This window comes from Hyla sarda, unplaced genomic scaffold (genome assembly GCF_029499605.1).
Source record: "Hyla sarda isolate aHylSar1 unplaced genomic scaffold, aHylSar1.hap1 scaffold_1187, whole genome shotgun sequence".
Classification (NCBI taxonomy): domain Eukaryota; kingdom Metazoa; phylum Chordata; class Amphibia; order Anura; family Hylidae; genus Hyla; species Hyla sarda.
Window position 1 is genome coordinate 30,070 of NW_026607810.1, and position 15,968 is coordinate 46,037.

At 42.4% G+C, this 15,968-nt stretch overlaps 2 non-coding genes and 1 pseudogene across 2 annotated transcripts; all 3 read left to right on the top strand.

Annotated features, from left to right (window-relative positions):
• The first annotated feature begins 331 nt into the window (after positions 1 to 331).
• Positions 332 to 524, top strand: LOC130302994 (U2 spliceosomal RNA). Its single transcript, XR_008853126.1, has one exon. It is a non-coding gene; the product is annotated as a U2 spliceosomal RNA (small nuclear RNA).
• Positions 525 to 7,568: 7,044 nt separating this feature from the next.
• LOC130302995 (U2 spliceosomal RNA) lies at positions 7,569 to 7,774 on the top strand (annotated as a pseudogene).
• A 7,205-nt stretch (positions 7,775 to 14,979) lies between these two features.
• LOC130302997 (U2 spliceosomal RNA) lies at positions 14,980 to 15,179 on the top strand. The gene has a single exon (XR_008853128.1). It is a non-coding gene; the product is annotated as a U2 spliceosomal RNA (small nuclear RNA).
• The last annotated feature ends 789 nt before the right edge of the window (positions 15,180 to 15,968 follow it).

The following is a 15,968-nucleotide window of genomic DNA, read 5'->3' on the forward strand; positions in this document are numbered from 1 at the left end:
GTATTATGTGATAGGAAAAACTATGGTTCTGATGATGCAGAGGGGATCTGGAAACACAAAAAATGGAAGTACTGGTTATGATTGTATTCTTATTTGTCTTTCTTTTTCTTTTCTTACAGATTATATCTTGATATGAAGGGACAGTTGGAGGGACAGAATCCGCTGCAATTTATTTTTTCTGAGGGAAAGTCATGAAGGGAAAGCTTTTTGTTATATGTACATGTAAAGACATGCTTCCTGTATATATTGTATATGTCAAATATGTGTTATTCATGTGTTTTCAGATGAATATGTAATTTTGTGAATGATTTACTTGGTTATGTATTGTATATTTCCTTTTCAATAAAAAAAAAAAAAAAAAAAAAAAAAAATCTGTTCTTATCAGTTTAATATCTGATACGTCCCCTATCTGGGGACCATATATTAAATGGATTTTTGAGAACGGGGGCCGATTTCGAAGCTTGCTTCCGTCGCCCTATGCATTGACCCGATATGGCAGTATCTTCGGGTACAGTGCACCACCCCCTTACAGGGTTAAAAAGAAAGATTCCTACTTTCATTGCTACCTGCTTGCTGGCTAGCCAGCTAGCCAGCCCTGTGGGCCTTGCTGCTGCTGCAGCCAAAAAACAAAAGGTGGTGCTGCTGCTGCTTCTGCTGCTTCTGCTTCTGCTTGTGTCTGGCCGCTGTTGGAGCGTCCAGGCACAGGACTTCTGCTGCTGCTGACTAAATGGCCTCCTTAATTGGATCATTTGAGTAGCCAGCACACCTGTGCAGGTAGGGCATGACATGATAGGCAACTGCCTTGATAGCGGGTGGGTGCTGAATGTTCCTAATTGACAAAATAAGATTAATGCTTATAAAGAAATATAAAATCTCATCCCTTCCCCAATATCGCGCCACACCCCTACCCCTTAATTCCCTGGTTGAACTTGATGGACATATGTCTTTTTTCGACCGTACTAACTATGTAACTATGTAACATAACATGGGGGGGGGGGGGGTCTCCTGGCTGTTCACACAGGTGTGTCATTGCTGTACATTGACCATGCATTGCTTCTGTGGTATTGCAAAGGCAAAGACAAATGCTTCCAGCCATCCATTGCACTAATGGATTGGTCATCAGCTGGCTGTCTATGTCCCGCATCAATATAGACCAAAGTACAGAGGGTTAGGCTATGCTATTGTGCACCTACCTGATGCATCAGAAGGTGCGAGGCCCTTGCTAAATTCTGTGCACAGACTTTGAGATCTATACTTTAGACTGTATCTAAACCTGCTCCAACATGGACTGACATTCTGGCCTACTTTCAGCCGATGCGACTTGTCTGTCGCTGAACAGTCGCTTTTTATGTATTCAGCACCTATGTATAATGTTGTAAAAATGCTCTAGAAGCTAAAGTCGCAGAAATGTCACACATATTTGGCCTGCAACTTTCTGTGCGACAAATTCAGACAGGAAAAATCAGTATAAATCCTTAGAAAATTATCCCCCAGTGTCTCCATCTGCTGGCGGTATTGAATAAGCATTGCTGCACTGATGGGGTATGCATTAGACGAAAAAAAAGAAGAAAAAGAAGAATAATACGCCCAGAAAAGAGGCGAAAAGGAGAAAAACGTAAAAAAACGTGAAAAAAAAGTAAGAGGAAGAGAAGGGAAAAAAAGGTGGAAATGGGTTTAAAAGTGATTTCGGCGGAGATATATATATATATATATATATATATATATATATATATATATATATATACGCGCACACACACACATATATATAAACGTATTCTCCGTTGAGATATTGCAGCCGCTGCTGTGTCCAGGCCCAGGAGCCTTAGCACTGTGCTGTGATGTCACTCAATACCACTGACATCACTAGGTGTAAACAACATCTCTCCTTTGCTGTGTATGTGACTATGGAGCTGTTTGGTGATGTCGTCTATTATGGCCTTCATAGAAGCAACAGGAGATTGTTGCATCCATCTAGAACCCTCAGAACTACAGTGCTATGATGTCACTCACTTCCACAGGCCTTGCAGACTGTAAACAACAACAACCCAGCTTTGTTGTGTATGTAACCATAGGGATTTGTGATGTCACCTAGAACCTTCACAGCAGCGACAGCTTTATGAGGAGCATCAGCACTGCTCTGCCTGAGCAGAACCATCACCGCCATAGGTTGTCAAATAACCCGGGTTTAACCCACACAGGTAAGTCCAATGGGGTGCAGGCATGTCCTCTATGCTTACAGCTTCCCGTGGGTGTTGGTTTGATACCGTTTGGGGACAGCCAAGGAGGCATCTGCAGGCAACAAAGGTAGGTGTGTGCTTGTGTGTGTGTTTCCTATGCAGATCCTAAGCCCAGTGTCACATGCAAGTAGGAGGAGTAAGAAGGGTTCCTGGCAAATCCGGGTTATGGATTGCATTTAAAAAGGCCCCGTGGGAGTGCAATGGGCCCCTGTCTTGCTGCTTAGCAATAATGGTATGGGTTTAGGTTCTGCTGTGTGTACTGGTGGTTGACTGCCCCCCAGCCCAGAGTGTGCATGGAAAATTGTCTGGCAGCCTCCCTGACAGCAAGCAGTGATAGTGCCCATGAAGGGCACCTTGTTGGGCCCGCCCCTTTCACGGTTATCGCTTCTCGGCCTTTTGGCTCAGATCAAGTGTAAACTTGGTCTGGGTCAGGGGTGCGTGTTTCTCTGCTTGCAGAGGGTTTTTTCAGGAGGCGATACTGTGGTCTCAGACCGACAGAGAAGATGGCAGCTGGATTCGTTAAGAACACTATTCGGGTGAAGGTGGAGGTTTCTGATGTGGAGAAGAATAAGATCACGTTTGTGGGGCGTCGTTTGGTGGAGGACATGGCCGGGATACCGATGAAGGACGTCTTTTGCTTACAGGAAAGTAAGCGGCAAGGTATATATGATGTGAGTTTCTACACTATTAATGGGTGCCTGTCCTTTTACCAGAGCCTGCGTGAGAATGTGGAAAATACCATTATGAAGAATGTGTCGTTTGAGCCTTTGTTTGAGTTGGAGGAGAAACCCCTTTTAGTCCGTGTATACAACCCGTTTATGGATGTGAAGTTGGTGGAAAATTTTTTGAAGCAGTACTGTGAGACTGTCAGAGGAGGGATTGCACAGAAGAGCATATTGGGAGTGTTTAATGCGGAGTATAAGTTTTTAGTGAAGTTGAAGCAAGATGCCAGTGGAATTTACGGAGTGCAGCATCCCCCGGCGAGTTTTTCTATTGCGGGGCAGAGAGGTTATCTTACCTACCCTGGGCAGCCCATGTTCTGCAGAAAGTGCCATATGTTTGGGCATGTGAAGGAGAATTGTGCGGCTGTGAGAGTGTGCAGGAATTGCCAGAAAGAGGGACATGAGGCCAATGCGTGTCCTGAGCCAAAAAAATGCCATGTATGTGGAGAGGCTGGACATGTGATGAGAGAGTGCCCGGAAGAGAGAAAAAGGAGGGAGGAGGAGAAGATCGAAAGACAGAAAGAGGTAGAAAGGAAGCAGGAGGAGGGAAAGAGATACCTGGAAGAGAGAGATAAAATGGAGACAAGTGCTGTGATGGAGGGGACTCCAGTTTTGGAGGGGACTCCAGTTTTGGAGGGAAATCCAATTTTGGAGGGAAAGCCCATTTTGGAGGGAAAATCCGTTTTGGCGGGAAAACCTGGACTTAAGCTTATGGAGAGCAAGACTGTGGCTGTGGTGCAGAAGGAGTTGGAGGAAGAGATGGAGAATGAGCCTGTGATTGAAGATTTTACTACCGATTCAGAGAGTGCTGTGTCTTCAGGAAGGCATAGAGGGAAGAAAGTGGCGGATGATTTGTGTCACAGGTATCCAAAAAAAGCGAGAAAGAAAGAATGGGCTGAGAGGAGTGAGGAGACTTCGTTTAGTTCGAGAAACCCTTTCGAACCATTATTTAGATCCGAGGTGGATCAGGAAGGTGATGGACAAGTACCGCTTGGTACCTTAACCCGTAGAACATCGCATTGATTGGTGTTTTCTTTTGTATATAGGTGATTGTTTTGTTGTTGTTTTTTCCTTTGTTTGTTTTTTTCATATGGGGATAGTAGTATGTCTTTTAAAATCATTTCATCTAATGTTAGGGTGTTTAGGAGTAGGGTTAGGAGGGCTGCAATTTTGCAGGAGTTGGCAGGTATGGGGGCTGATGTTATTTGTGTACAAGAGTGTGGGTTGGTGGAAGAGGTAGGGAAGGGGGAGTGGGGATATGGGGATTCTGTGTGGTCTATGTCTTCTGTAAATAGGAATGATGGGGTTGGTGTGTTATTTAAGGATAAGATGTTCAAGGTAGAGAGCCATACAGTGATTGAAGAGGGAAGGTGTTTGATGGTTAAGGTGGAGGTGGGTGGAGTTAAGGTTCGAATATTTAATGTGTATGCGTCTGTTAAGAAGAATGAGAGGGTGGAGTTGTTTGAGAAGTTAAAGTTGTTTTTGCCGGGGAGAGAGCCTATGGTATGTGTGGGGGATTTCAATTGTGAGATTGAAGGGAGTAAGATCGATGTATCTGGTAGGATGTTGAGGAATGTGGTGAATGATTTGAGGTTGCAAGATGTGGCTAAATTGTGTAATGTTGATGTGTGTCCGACTTATTTTTCAGATAGGGGAAAGTGTGCTTCAAGATTGGATATGTGTTTTGTGTCAAAAGGAGTGGTGGGTAGGGAGTATATGCAAATGAAGGTATTGTATTCAGATCATGAGTGTGTAAGATGTGATTTGGGGTTTAATGTGGAATGTTTGAGTGGGCGGGGTTTATGGAAATTGAATGTTAGTTTGATGGAGGAGGGAGGGGTGTATGAGAGGTATGTGAAGAAGTATGAGGTTTGGAAGAGGAGGAAAGCTGATTTTGTGGATGTATTGCAGTGGTGGAGTTGGGTGAAGGAGAGAACGCATGTTTTCTTTAAAAGAGAGGGGTATAAGAGAGCTGCGGGAAAGAGAAGAAGGTATGAGTGGCTGCAGAAGAGATTGATCTTTTTGAAAAAATGGAGGAAGAGTGGTGGTTGTGTGGAGAGTGAGATTGAAGAGATTAAGAAGGAAGTAGAGAAGTGGATGTTGGAGAGAGGAAGAGAGATTGTGTATCAGGCTAAGTTGAATAAGTTGGAGAAGGGTGAGAGATGCTCAAGGTTTTTCTTTAAAAGGGTGTCTGGTAAAAGAGAGGAGTTGATAGAGGTGTATGATAAGGATGGTGTGATGGTTAAAGGTAAAAGAGTGTTGAGTGTGGTTGAGGATTTTTATAAGGATTTATATGCTGAGAAGGAGTGTGATATGGGTCTGCAGTCTGAGGTGATTGGGAAGATTGAGAGCAGAGTGCATGACAGGGAGGCAGATAGCCTGGTGAAAGGTGTGGGAGTGAAAGAATTGGAGTTGGTGATTAAAAGTATGGCTAGAAATAAGACACCAGGTGAGGATGGGTTGCCGGTGGAATTTTATGCTAGAATGTGGGAGACGGTTAAAGTGGATTTGGTGGAGATTTATGATTTTGTGTGCAAGAATGGTAGATTGGAGGAAAGTATGAAGAGTGGAGTGGTGGTATTGATCTTTAAAAAAGGGGATAGAAAGGATGTGAGGAATTGGAGACCGATTACGTTATTGAATGTTGATTATAAAATTCTTGCAAAGGTGTTGGCAAATAGAATGAGGGATGTGATTGATCAGGTGATTGGAGAAGAACAAGTATGTGGTGTGCCAAAAAGAAGGATAAGTGAGAATTTGGGTTTGTTGCGTGATGTATTATGGGATTGCTTGGGTAGAGATCAGTGTGTTGGAGTGTTGTCTTTGGATTTTGAGAAAGCTTTTGATAGGTTGTCACATGAGTTTTTATTTAAAGTGTTGGATAGAATGGGTTTTCCGGAAGGTTTTGTTAAAATGATTAGAGTATTGTATGATGGAGTGTATAGTAAAGTATTAATTAATGGCTGGGTTAGTAAGAAAGTGAATGTGTGTTCTGGAGTGAGACAGGGGTGTCCCCTGTCACCCTTGGTCTTTATATGTGCGATAGAGCCTTTGTTGGAGTTGTTGAGAAGGGATAAGTGTATGAGAGGTGTGAGGATTCCTGGGAGTGGTGGGAGAGACTTGAAAGTGTTGGCATATATGGATGATGTTTGTGTGATCTGTGAGTATGTTGGAGCTTTGCAGAGAGCAAAGTTGTTGGCTGGGTATTTTTGTGGTGCTTCTGGTTTTAGAGTTAATTGGGATAAGAGTGAGTATAAGGTTTTTGGAAGGATGTATGAAGTAGAGGATGTAGGGGTGAAATGTGTAGACGGAGCGATTAAGGTGTTGGGAGTTAAATTTGATGAGAGGCTGGATGGAAGAGAAAGTTGGGAAGAGGTTGGTGTTAGAATAAAGAGGAAGTTGGATTTTTGGAGTATGAGAGAGTTGTCAATGATTGGTAAGATTGTGGTGATCAAGAGTGTGATATTGCCGATCCTGTTGTATGTGGCTTTGGTGTTTCCACCAGGTTATATGACACTGAGAAAGTTGAATAGGATTTTGTTTGTATTTTTCTGGGGGTCGAAAGTGGAGAAGGTGAGAAGAGAGAATGTGATGAAAGAGTGTAGGAATGGAGGAATGAATTTTCCTAATGTTGAAGTGTATCTGGGGATTAATCTATTGTTTGCTGTGAGGAGAAGTATGGGAGAGCAGTGGAAATTTGCATGTATGATGAGGTTTCTAGGAGGGGGTGTGTTATGCAGATTAGGGTGGATGGAGAGAGATCTGAGAAAGCCGTATGCTTTGGTGAGTCCTGGTTGGTATGGGTTTGTTGAGGTGTTCATGAGAAAGTTTGGTTTGATAGGTGTGAGACAGGATGTGTTAAAGGAGAAGAAGAGTATGGTGAAGTGTATTAGGGAGAAGGAAGTTCAGTGTAATATTAATATGGTGAGAGGACAGAATGTGAGTAAAGTGTGGAAGAGTTTGCAGACAGATGGTATGACTAATAGACAGAGAGAGATTGTATGGCAGAGTTTGCATGGTGCATTGCCAGTGAGAGAGGTACAGAAGAGTCGGGGGATTGGAAGGAGTGAGAGATGTCCGAGAGAGGGTTGTGGAGGGAATGAGAGTATTATGCATTTGTTTTGGAATTGTGATAGAGCGCAAGAAGTGTGGAAGGGAATTGGTCCGTTGGCCAAAGAATTGATGGGGGTAAGAAAGTGGTCTTTTGAAGTGATTATGGTTGGTCTGGGGGTGGTAGGTGGGAGGAAGGAGAGAATGTTATATGTGTTGTTAGCGATAATTAAGGAGGTATTGTGGGATGTTAGGAATTTGTATATATTTAAGAAGAAGGATGTGTCGGTTGAAGAGTGTATGAGAATGATATTAGATAGATTGCATACTGTATATTTGTGGGATAAGAAGAGATTTGGAGAGGATGATGCAGAGGGGATTTGGAAGTTTTTAAAATGGAGACACGTGGTGAGGGTTTGAGGGTGGTGTGTTGTTATGCTATGTACATTGTTTTTGGGTGAATTTTGTTATATGTTGATAAAGTAACCTAATGATGAGTTTGATGAATTGTGACTAAGTTCAGTAAATCTGAGAGGCAAACGTGAAGTAAACCTGAACGATTACGTTTTAATTCAAACCTGAAGGTTTAAAAAAAAAAAAAAAAAAAAAAAATCTGTTCTTATCAGTTTAATATCTGATACGTCCCCTATCTGGGGACCATATATTAAATGGATTTTTGAGAACGGGGGCCGATTTCGAAGCTTGCTTCCGTCGCCCTATGCATTGACCCGATATGGCAGTATCTTCGGGTACAGTGCACCACCCCCTTACAGGGTTAAAAAGAAAGATTCCTACTTTCATTGCTACCTGCTTGCTGGCTAGCCAGCTAGCCAGGCCTGTGGGCCTTGCTGCTGCTGCAGCCAAAAAACAAAAGGTGGTGCTGCTGCTGCTTCTGCTGCTTCTGCTTCTGCTTCTGCTTGTGTCTGGCCGCTGTTGGAGCGTCCAGGCACAGGACTTCTGCTGCTGCTGACTAAATGGCCTCCTTAATTGGATCATTTGAGTAGCCAGCACACCTGTGCAGGTAGGGCATGACATGATAGGCAGCTGCCTTGATAGCGGGTGGGTGCTGAATGTTCCTAATTGACAAAATAAGATTAATGCTTATGAAGAAATATAAAATCTCATCCCTTCCCCAATATCGCGCCACACCCCTACCCCTTAATTCCCTGGTTGAACTTGATGGACATATGTCTTTTTTCGACCGTACTAACTATGTAACTATGTAACATAACATGGGGGGGGGGGGGGGGGTCTCCTGGCTGTTCACACAGGTGTGTCATTGCTGTACATTGACCATGCATTGCTTCTGTGGTATTGCAAAGGCAAAGACAAATGCTTCCAGCCATCCATTGCACTAATGGATTGGTCATCAGCTGGCTGTCTATGTCCCGCATCAATATAGACCAAAGTACAGAGGGTTAGGCTATGCTATTGTGCACCTACCTGATGCATCAGAAGGTGCGAGGCCCTTGCTAAATTCTGTGCACAGACTTTGAGATCTATACTTTAGACTGTATCTAAACCTGCTCCAACATGGACTGACATTCTGGCCTACTTTCAGCCGATGCGACTTGTCTGTCGCTGAACAGTCGCTTTTTATGTATTCAGCACCTATGTATAATGTTGTAAAAATGCTCTAGAAGCTAAAGTCGCAGAAATGTCACACATATTTGGCCTGCAACTTTCTGTGCGACAAATTCAGACAGGAAAAATCAGTATAAATCCTTAGAAAATTATCCCCCAGTGTCTCCATCTGCTGGCGGTATTGAATAAGCATTGCTGCACTGATGGGGTATGCATTAGACGAAAAAAAAGAAGAAAAAGAAGAATAATACGCCCAGAAAAGAGGCGAAAAGGAGAAAAACTTAAAAAAACGTGAAAAAAAAGTAAGAGGAAGAGAAGGGAAAAAAAGGTGGAAATGGGTTTAAAAGTGATTTCGGCGGAGAATATATATATATATATATATATATATATATATATATATATATATATATATACGCGCACACACACACATATATATAAACGTATTCTCCGTTGAGATATTGCAGCCGCTGCTGTGTCCAGGCCCAGGAGCCTTAGCACTGTGCTGTGATGTCACTCAATACCACTGACATCACTAGGTGTAAACAACATCTCTCCTTTGCTGTGTATGTGACTATGGAGCTGTTTGGTGATGTCGTCTATTATGGCCTTCATAGAAGCAACAGGAGATTGTTGCATCCATCTAGAACCCTCAGAACTACAGTGCTATGATGTCACTCACTTCCACAGGCCTTGCAGAGTGTAAACAACAACAACCCAGCTTTGTTGTGTATGTAACCATAGGGATTTGTGATGTCACCTAGAACCTTCACAGCAGCGACAGCTTTATGAGGAGCATCAGCACTGCTCTGCCTGAGCAGAACCATCACCGCCATAGGTTGTCAAATAACCCGGGTTTAACCCACACAGGTAAGTCCAATGGGGTGCAGGCATGTCCTCTATGCTTACAGCTTCCCGTGGGTGTTGGTTTGATACCGTTTGGGGACAGCCAAGGAGGCATCTGCAGGCAACAAAGGTAGGTGTGTGCTTGTGTGTGTGTTTCCTATGCAGATCCTAAGCCCAGTGTCACATGCAAGTAGGAGGAGTAAGAAGGGTTCCTGGCAAGTCCGGGTTATGGATTGCATTTAAAAAGGCCCCGTGGGAGTGCAATGGGCCCCTGTCTTGCTGCTTAGCAATAATGGTATGGGTTTAGGTTCTGCTGTGTGTACTGGTGGTTGACTGCCCCCCAGCCCAGAGTGTGCATGGAAAATTGTCTGGCAGTCTCCCTGACAGCAAGCAGTGATAGTGCCCATGAAGGGCACCTTGTTGGGCCCGCCCCTTTCACGGTTATCGCTTCTCGGCCTTTTGGCTAAGATCCTGTGCGGTTTACCGGGCAGGGTAGGAGTCGGAAGGGGTGGTGATCGGGGCCCTCTTTTGCGGGGGGGCCCTGGATTGTTACTGGGTTGCGATAGTGGGTATCTTAACCTGCAAAAATGAGCGGAGAGAGGACTCGAGGACTCGAGGATACGGTGCGGATTTACGTTCCTGGCGAACACCGGGGGACGATTGGATTGGATCAAGTTGTGCTGGAGATTCTTCGCAAGCTCCAGTACCTTCAGGTATGGCATGTAATCGCTATGCAAGACTTCCCTAGGCAAGGGATTTACGATATAACCTTTTATGATTCTGAGGTTTGCCAGAGGGTCTACATGGACTTAGAAGTGATGAAGAGGAGGAATGAGCCAGCTATAATGAGTAAGGTGAAAGTGGAGCCATTATTCATGAATATGTCTAAGGTTGTTATAGTCCATATGTACAACCCGAAGGTTTCGGATGAGATGGTGACCAATTTTTTGTACCGATATTGTGATGAAGTTAAATTTCTTGGAAGACTCAAGAACAGACATGGGTACTTTAATTGTAAAAGGAAATTTGTTGTAAAATTTAAAAAGGACGAAGGAATGGAAGAGGGAAGGAAGAGTATACCACAGGTATTTTCTATTGGAGGAGAAAGAGGTTTTTGTTTTTATGAAGGACAGTTGCAGTACTGTAGACGTTGTCACGCTTATGGACATGTACAGGAGTCTTGCCCTGAGCAAGGAGTATGCTGCAGGAATTGTGGGAAATCAGGTCACAACTCGGGTGAATGTACTGAGAAGAAAACGTGTGATATCTGTGGTAGTGAGGAGCATTTGGCTAGAGGATGCAGTTTATGGTATAGAAAGAAAATGAGCTATGCTGACGCAGCAGGAAATAGAAGAGAGGAAAGAGGAGAAAGGCCATTTCCACGTGTTTTTGGTGTGAATGCTGAGGTGACTCAGGTGATTGACGAGAACTCTGTAAAAGGGAGTGCAGCAGGTGTGACAGTGCAGCACATGAATACTCAGGAAAAATCTGGAAAAGGGGAGGAGGGTGACTCCACTGGTGTGCATTGTGAGGAGACTGGTGTTGGTGAAGAGTTTACTGAGGTCAGTAAGAAGAAAGCACGTAAAGGGAAAAAAGAGAAAGTGGTGGAGAGTGTGGAGACTGTGTGTAGGGAGGTTCCCCCATGTGAAGAAACAATTGAGGATTTTGAATGCCCAAACCCAGTGGTGGGGGAGGAGGAGGGGATGGAGTTTCAGGAGAATGAGAGTGAGAGATCCCTAACACCTGGGCAGAGGGTGATTAGTGGGGAGGAGAATGTAACATCTGAAGAGGAGGAGAAGGAGGAGGAGGAGGGGGAAGATGAAGATGAAGATGCAAATGGAGGCTTTCAAGGTAAAAGTAAAAGGTGTAAGAAAGGGAGTTGGTCAGGGGATCAGACGGATCCTGTGTATGGAGGTGAGAAAATGATGGACAGGGACTCTCAAGTGGGGTCGCCTGATTGCTATGGGATGCTGCTAAGGAAGGTTGAAGGTCAGAATACTAACTTCTAGTTAAAATGGATGTTAAGAAAATGGATTGCCTTCTTTCCTTTTTAATGGCATTGGTTGTGGCTACTCTTAATGTTCGGAGTATAGGAACAACCATCAGAAGAGCAGCAGTTTTTGATTTTTTGGAGAATGTGAAGGGAGATATATTTTGTTTACAGGAGTGTGCAATTAAGTCTGCACCTTATGTAGATGAATGGAAGAGAGGGCAGTCTTTTTGGTCTACATGCACAGAGAATAAAAATGAAGGTGTGGGGATTTTATTGTGTAACAGGGACATTAAAGTTTTAAATTGCCAAGTTTTAGTACCAGGTCGTTGTATGGTTTTAAATTTTCAGTTTTTAGGCCAGAGAATGAGAGTTTTTAATGTATATGCGCCAGCAGAAAAACAGGCACGTGTGTTATTTTTAGAGTCTCTTAAACTTTTTATTCCTGGTCGTGATGGTACTATTATTGTTGGTGATTTTAACTGCATTAGATCCGTCAATGATCGTGAGAGCTCTGCTAAGGTTAGAACTGATATTACTTCAAATGTTTTAAACCAAATTATTCAAGACTTACATTATTCTGATGTTGGACTGATGGTTAGCACTGATGAAAGATACACCTATATATCAGATAGTGGCCGCTGTAAATCCCGGATTGATTACATTCTTGTCTCTGAGGGGATTAAGGTGGTCCGGTGCAATCAAATGATGTCAACTTTCTCAGATCATAAGATGGTGTCGGCAGAAATAAGTATTGCAGAGTCCTTTCATTTTGGTAGAGGGCTCTGGAAATTAAATGTAAGTCTATTAGAAGATGAAGAAGTAATGGCCGGTTTTAAAGATTTTTTTTTATCTTGTACTTCTAAACAATCTGTTTTTAGTAATGTTTTAGCTTGGTGGGATTGGGCAAAAAGTGAGTTTGCTAAGTATTTTAAGTTCATTTGCATAAGGAGGGCACAAGAAAAGAGGAGGGGTTATGAAAGGCTTATCTCACGTTTAGAAACTCTCTTTAAGTTTAAACATGTTGGTGTGGAGGTGGAGGAGGAAATTGAGAAGGTGAAAATTGAGATGAAGAACAGGTTGTTGGAAAGAGGTAGAAATATTGTTTTTAAATCCAAAGTTCAACATTTGGAGGAAAATGAACAATGTACAAGATATTTCTTTAAAAAATGTTTTAATGCTAGGGGTGTTTTTAAGTCTGTTTTAACTCCTACAGGGGAAGTTGTTGGTGATGAGATGGTGAAGGAGATTGGCAGATTTTATGAAACACTTTTTAGTAATAAGAGCAGAGCCAGTGAGACGGAGATGAATGATTATTGTAATATTTTAGAGAATAATGTCCCTGAAGGAAAAAGTGCATTTTTAATTGAGGAAGTTTGTGAAGGGGAGATCAAGCAGGCTCTGGACAAGACAGCGAAAGGGAAGACACCGGGCTGTGATGGCCTCCCCTTTGAGTTTTATTCAGTTTTTTGGCATATTTTAAAGCAAGATTTTACACGGGTGGTGCAATATGTTTTTAACTCAGGTATTTTAGCGGAGTCTATGAAGAAAGGAGTTATTACCTTGATACATAAGAAAGGTGATGAAAGAGATTTGAAAAACTGGAGGCCGATCACATTATTGAATACAGATTATAAGATCATTGCAAAGATTGTGGCGAACAGGATGAGTGACATAGTTGAGCACCTTGTTGGAGAATACCAAGTTTGTGCAGTGCCAAATAGGAGAATAACTGATAATTTATTAGTTTTAAGAGACTCTATTTATTATAGTAATTTTAATAAGAATGCACTTTTTGTGGAATCCATTGATTTTGAAAAAGCTTATGACAGAGTTGCTCATGATTTTTTGTTTATGGTTTTAAAGCATATGGGTATTCCTGAGAAGCTACTGTTTGTGATTAAAAGTTTTTATTATGGGGCAACAAGTCAGATTTTAGTCAATGGACATGTGGGGCCGGGTTTTAATATTTTATCAGGAGTACGACAGGGATGCCCACTCTCCCCAATTTTATTCATTTGTGTCATTGAGGCCTTGCTCAAAAATGTACAGAAGGACAAATGTGTGAGTGGTGTTTTTATCCTGGGAAGTAATGGAAGGAATTTGAAGGTTTTAAGTTACATGGATGATGTGGTTTTTACTTGCACTTCCCAAGCTGATCTTAATAGAGTGAATTTGCATGTAAAGATTTTTTGTTGTATTGCTGGTATGAAAGTCAATTGGGGGAAGTGCCAATTGAGTAATTTTGGAAAGCAAGGAAAAGTGGTGGTGGATGGCGTGGATGAGAAGGAAGATATTGAAGTGTTAGGGGTTGTTTTTGAAAAAAATCTAAAAGGAGGGAAAAGTTATGAGAAGTTGGAGGAGAAGATAGAGAAGAAATTATCTTTTTGGAAATTGAGAAACTTGTCCCTTAAAGGTAAAGTTCTGATTTTAAAGGCAGTAATTTTGCCACTACTATTATATACTGCAATGGTTTTCCCACCCGGCAAATTATGGACCAGAAGGATGACAAGGAAGTTGTTTATTTTTTTCTGGGGTTCAAAGATGGAAAAGATGAAGAGGGAGGAAGTGATGAAGAGCGTGAAGAAAGGCGGATATAATTTCCCGGATATTAATCTGTTTTTAAAGACTCATTACTTTCTTTTAATTTATAAAGTGTCTCAGTGCAATAATTGGGTGGCAGACATGAGCAGGTATTTGGCAGGATGGTTGTTTTCCAAATGGGGCTGGTGTGAGAAGGATCTGAGGAGACCAATAGCGCAAGTTATACCTACCTTCTATGTGGTTCTCAGATCTTTCAGTGATCAATTTGGTTTGAGTTCCCTGGGAAAACCTGAGAAAAAGAAAATTGAAAATGAAATAAGAAAAAATGAGAGATTATATGAAGTACCATTCTGCACTACTGCTCAGTCTGTGAAGATCTGGAATCTTTTTAATGTTAGAGGATTATCGAATAGACAGAGAGATGTAAACTGGATGACTTTTCATGGCTGCCTCCCAACCAGAGCTTTCCTGAATGGACGAGGAATAAGAGTGAGCGAGAAATGTCCAAGAGAGGGTTGTGGAGGCAGGGAGGATACAGTGCACTTATTTTGGAACTGTTTTTATGCAAGAGAATTTTTTATGCTTCTACAGAGGTTTTTTTCTGCAATCACGGGATATGTTGATTTTAATTTTGAGAAGATTTTTATTGGTCAGGATTTTAGCAGGAGAGAGGACACACGTGAAAGCTGGATTGTATTTTCTGTTTTTAAAGAAGTTTTATGGGATTCTAGAAACCTGCTTGTTTTTAAAAATGTGTGTATTTCTCCAAGGGAGTTGAAGAGACTTTTTTTTGGAAGGTTGTTTATTATTTTTCTATTTGACAAGAAGAGAATGGGAGAGGAAGAGGCTGAAAAGATTTGGAGATACAAGGAATGGAGAAAGTTGTAAGTATCCTGATCAAGGTTTTGAATTTGTGCTTCTCTTATAGTTTTCTTATTGAGATATTTTTCCGCATGATGTTTTTTCAGACTTTGTTTAGAAGTGATGAGTTTTGGTAGGTGACCTGATGATCGCTTGAACAATAGTCTGTAACTGAGGAAAAAAAAAAAAAAAAAATCTGTTCTTATCAGTTTAATATCTGATACGTCCCCTATCTGGGGACCATATATTAAATGGATTTTTGAGAACGGGGGCCGATTTCGAAGCTTGCTTCCGTCGCCCTATGCATTGACCCGATATGGCAGTATCTTCGGGTACAGTGCACCACCCCCTTACAGGGTTAAAAAGAAAGATTCCTACTTTCATTGCTACCTGCTTGCTGGCTAGCCAGCTAGCCAGCCCTGTTGGCCTTGCTGCTGCTGCAGCCAAAAAACAAAAGGTGGTGCTGCTGCTGCTTCTGCTGCTTCTGCTTCTGCTTGTGTCTGGCCGCTGTTGGAGCGTCCAGGCACAGGACTTCTGCTGCTGCTGACTAAATGGCCTCCTTAATTGGATCATTTGAGTAGCCAGCACACCTGTGCAGGTAGGGCATGACATGATAGGCAGCTGCCTTGATAGCGGGTGGGTGCTGAATGTTCCTAATTGACAAAATAAGATTAATGCTTATGAAGAAATATAAAATCTCATCCCTTCCCCAATATCGCGCCACACCCCTACCCCTTAATTCCCTGGTTGAACTTGATGGACATATGTCTTTTTTCGACCGTACTAACTATGTAACTATGTAACATAACATGGGGGGGGGGGGGGGGGTCTCCTGGCTGTTCACACAGGTGTGTCATTGCTGTACATTGACCATGCATTGCTTCTGTGGTATTGCAAAGGCAAAGACAAATGCTTCCAGCCATCCATTGCACTAATGGATTGGTCATCAGCTGGCTGTCTATGTCCCGCATCAATATAGACCAAAGTACAGAGGGTTAGGCTATGCTATTGTGCACCTACCTGATGCATCAGAAGGTGCGAGGCCCTTGCTAAATTCTGTGCACAGACTTTGAGATCTATACTTTAGACTGTATCTAAACCTGCTCCAACATGGACTGACATTCTGGCCTACTTTCA